Here is a 4,834-nt window from a genome sequence, read left to right on the forward strand (position 1 = left end):
TCAAAAGAAAGCAATTCCAATGGATCAGTACCCTCTTACGCTTAATGGTCAGTTCATAAAAGAAGGAGAGGACTATCCATGCCATGAATTTCCCGAGCCATTTGTTGTAAACGGCATAAGACAACCGGGATTCGAGATTTTCTTGGATTGCTACTTCACTGATGAAATCCCAACTCCCGTCCATAAGGAGAAAGCACCCCCATGCTTTGACTTTAACGTCATGGGATTACTGTTTGGGCGAGAAAAGAATGAGCCAACTTATGAAGAAGATAACTCCTCGCTCATTCAAACAGTCCTACAAAGTGAAAGCTTCGACCCCTCGAAGCTAATTACTCCAGCTGAAGGATCACTACAAGGGTGGCGCAAGACTATCAAAGTGACTACTCCAAGCGGAAGGAAGATATCAATCACGACAGGACAGGGACCGATGTTTGAAGGAGTCGTCAGAGTCAGAGTCTTTCCCTTTAGAGTCTTCTAAGTCTTTAGTAGTAACACCTCCCCCTCCTATTTCTTCTCCTAGGATAGTTAGTGATCCAGTCCCTGAGGACATATCACTTTGATGTAATGATCTCAGAGTATAATAATATTTCTCATTCTCCTTACTTCTTGTGTTCCTCCCTAACCCAAGATGACGAGCATTGCTTAGCTAACGATGAAAAAGACAAAGAAATTATTAAAGCAATGGAAACACTCGAAAAGAAAACACCGGTAATTGAAGAAACTGAAAACACTCGAATGATTCAACTAAAAGAGAAGTAAAATCGGATTAACATTGAATAAACAAGAAAGAACCGATTTAATTAACTTACTTAAAGAATTTATCGATGTATTTGCTTGGTCATATGAAGATATGCCAGGCATTAATAGAGAAATAGCTCAACACACTATACCACTAATTCCAGGAATGAAACCTGTAAAACAAAAGTTGCGTCGAATGAAACCCGACGTAGCACTTAAAATAAAAGAAGAAGTTCAAAAACAAATAACTGCAGGTTTCATCAAGGTATCCAAATACCCCGAATGGGTCGCCAACGTCGTCCCAGTTCCAAAGAAAGACGGAAGGGTAAGGATGTGTGTCGACTATCGAGATCTAAATAAGGCAAGTCCAAAGGACGACTTCCCTTTGCCACACATCGATATTCTGGTAGATAACACGGCAAATCACGCGCTTCTCTCGTTCATGGATGGGTACGCAGGTTACAACCAGATTCTCATGGCAGAAGAAGACATGGAGAAAACAACCTTTATAACACCATGGGGCACTTACTGCTACACGGTAATGCCATTCGGGTTGAAAAACGCGGGTGCTACTTACCAACGTGCAGCAACTGCCTTACTCCATGACATGATGCACAAAGAAGTCGAGGTATATGTCGACGACATGATTGTAAAATCAAAAGACCGTCCAGGCCATCAAGTAGCCTTAAGGAAATTTTTCGAAAGGCTAAGAAAATATAACATGAGGTTGAATCCATCAAAATGTGCTTTTGGAGTCACCTCAGGCAAGCTCTTGGGATACGTCATAAGCTCTAGAGGAATAGAGGTAGATCCAACCAAGATTAAAGCAATCATGTCAATGCCACCGCCCAAGACTGAGAAACAGATTCGAGGATTTATTGGCCGGTTGCAATACATAAGTAGGTTCATATCAAAACTGACGACGATATGTGAACCAATCTTCAAGAAGCTCAAAAGAATGTACCAGTAATATGGGATGACGAGTGTCAAAAAGCCTTTGAAAAGATCAAAGCCTATCTCGCAAATCCTCCCGTATTAGCGCCAGCACTTCCCGGAATACCTCTTAGGTTATATTTGACGGTTACCAAAGAGACAATGGGAGCCATGCTAGCACAAGAAGTAGAAGGCAAAGAGAACGCAATCTATTACCTAAGTAAAAAGATGCTCGAATACGAAACACGCTATACACCGCTCGAGAAATTGTGCCTCGCCTTGGTGTGGGCCACAACTAAGTTAAGACATTACATGTTGGTGCATACCGTTTTCGTAGTCTCCCGATTAGATCCACTCAAGTATCTATTCGAGAAATCTACACTCAATGGACGCATTCAAGATGGATAGTCAATCTAGCCCAGTTCGATGTAAGGTTTATGCCACAAAAAGCTATTAAAGGATCCGTGGTGTCAGACTTTCTAGCAGATTTTCCAATAGAAGACTCGACGCCAATACAAGACAATGAATTTCCAGATGAAGACTTAATGGTCACTGAAGATGATACTTGGACCTTGTATTTCGACGGAGCCTCAAACCAAAAGGGATGTGGCGTCGGAGTACTACTAGTATCACCTAAAGAGAGCATGTTCCAATCTCCATAAAGCTTGATTTCGACGTTACCAACAACGCTGCTGAATATGAAGCATGCGTGGTAGGCCTTGAAACAGCTTTGGCATTGGGAGTAAAGAAGTTAAGGATATTCGGAGACTCTTCTTTGATCATCAATCAGATATCTAAAAGGTGGAAGTAAGGAGCGAAAGCCTAGCCCCTTACCAAACCTATCTGGAAACTCTTACCGATCAGTTAGAAGGTAGAATACACATATCTACCTAGAGAAGAAAACCAATTTGCGATGCCTTGGCAAGATTAGCCTCAATGGTTAGGATTCCCACGAAAATCGAGCAAATGCCTCTAACTATCGAAAAAAGGCACAAACCAGCATACATCCAGGCTATAGAAGACGACGACTTAGTCCTGTGGTACACGGACATACTCAATTATGTCACCAATGGAGAATACCCTCCTCATGCTGACAAAAGAGCAAAGCGAGCATTAAGACTTTTGGCTTCTCAATATGTACTCATAGACAACGAGCTACATAAAAGGGTACCTAAAGGTCGAGCTCTCTTATGTGTAGGAAAGATGGATGCACAAAGAGTAATGAGAATAGTTCACGAAGGAATCTGTGGCACTCATGTAAACGGCAAAATGTTAGTCCAGAAAATAATGCGAGAAGGATATTATTGGACTACAATGAATAGGGATTGCCATCAATACGTAAAAAGATGCCCTAAGTGCCAAATTTATGCCAATTTACAACATGTCCCTCCATCTTTGCTCTACACCTACACATCGCCATGGCCATTCTCTACATGGGGAATTGACATCATTGGCAAAATCACTCCCCCAGGAACAGGAGGCCACGAATTTATTCTAGTAGCAATCGATTACTTTACAAAGTGGGTCGAAGCGCAATCATACGCTAAACTCACTGCAAAACATGTAGCACTCTTTATCGAAAGAAATATTATTTGTCGATATGGAGTCCCACATGAAATGATAAGTGACAATGGAACTCACTTTCAAGCCGAATGTGAAGAATTGCTACAAAAATACGGCATTCAACATCATCATTCTTCCCCTTATAGACCTCAAGCAAACGGAGCAGTCGAGGCAGCTAATAAAAAATCTAAAGACTATCATCGAGAAAATGACAGAAAATTATAAGGATTGGCCTGACAAGCTTCACTTCGCATTGTGGGGTTATCGCACGTCAATCCGTACATCAACAGGAAATACGCCATTTTCCTTGGTATATGGAATGGATGTCGTACAACCTGTCGAATAGAAATACCATCTCTACGCATTGCGTTAGAGAGTAAACTCGATGAAGTTGAATGGACTAGGGCAAGATATGAAGAATTGATTCTACTCGACGAAAACGACTAGAAGCTCTACATCACACTCAGTGTTACCAAACTCGTATGGCTAGGCATTTTAAATAAGAAGGTCAAGACAAGAAATATCAAAGTAGGAGATTTGGTATTAAAAGCACTAAGGAAAAATGTTTTAGACCCAAGGGGAAAATTTAGACCTAATTGGTCTGGACCCTACATTGTCAAACAATCCTGTCAGGAGGTGCAGCAAAACTAACTGATATGGATGGCAATGAATTCTCAAACATGACAAATCTTGACCAACTTAAGAAATACTACCCATAATTACTTGAGTAGGATACTCAAGAGAGCTACGTTCGGCCTGATTCCTTAAGAAAGGATACGTAGGCAACCCTTTACGGGTGCGGCCACTTTATTTTTCGACATCTCCGCGTTCCAGAATTAATTAAAATTCAACAGAAAATCGGCGAATTATTGGCGTCGCAGAACAGAACCTGGCGCCAGCAGAAGTCATCAGCGCCTGGCGCCAGACTTCAATGGCAGGCGCCAAATGCCAATAACTGGCGCCAATCTGGAAATAAAATCTGGGCGAATTTCGGTGTTTTTCGGAAAATTTTCGACTTCCGTACTCGAAGAATTTCTGGAAAATTAATTTTTTTTTTCGATTTTCATTGCTTTAATAAAATAAATTTAAAGTAAATAATTTAATTGAAAGCTGAAATTTCATTAATAAAATAAAATTACATTATTGATGGAATTTAAATAAAAGCTGAAATAAATTAACTTTAAATAAAAATAACAATCTAAGTCTAATAAATCTAAAGCTAAGCAATGCTCTTAATCTTTCTTTTCCTTTCTAGCTCTTTTCCAATTCTTGTCTGCTTCCTCCTCTTCATCCATGACTTTAGCTAGTAGGCATCCTTTAGAGGACCTACATTCAATTTTGGAGTAGATGGTCTCCCCTTCAGCTAACACTCCATGCTTCTTTTCCACCAAGCTTTTTTATCTGTGGTGTTAGCTTTCCTTTTCCCTTTGTCTTTGGTAGTAACTTTCTTCCTAGGCATTGCAGGTGTTTTGAATTCAATTCTTGCACCTAAGCGTTCCTTGGCAGGAGTCACCCTGTCACCTAGACGATTCTTCACATCGGTTCTACCCTGATCAATCGAAGATTTCTTCAGCAACCACTTCTTTACATCATTGGGCAA

The sequence above is a fragment of the Chenopodium quinoa genome, unplaced genomic scaffold (assembly GCF_001683475.1).
Source record: "Chenopodium quinoa cultivar QQ74 unplaced genomic scaffold, ASM168347v1, whole genome shotgun sequence".
NCBI lineage: Eukaryota > Viridiplantae > Streptophyta > Magnoliopsida > Caryophyllales > Amaranthaceae > Chenopodium > Chenopodium quinoa.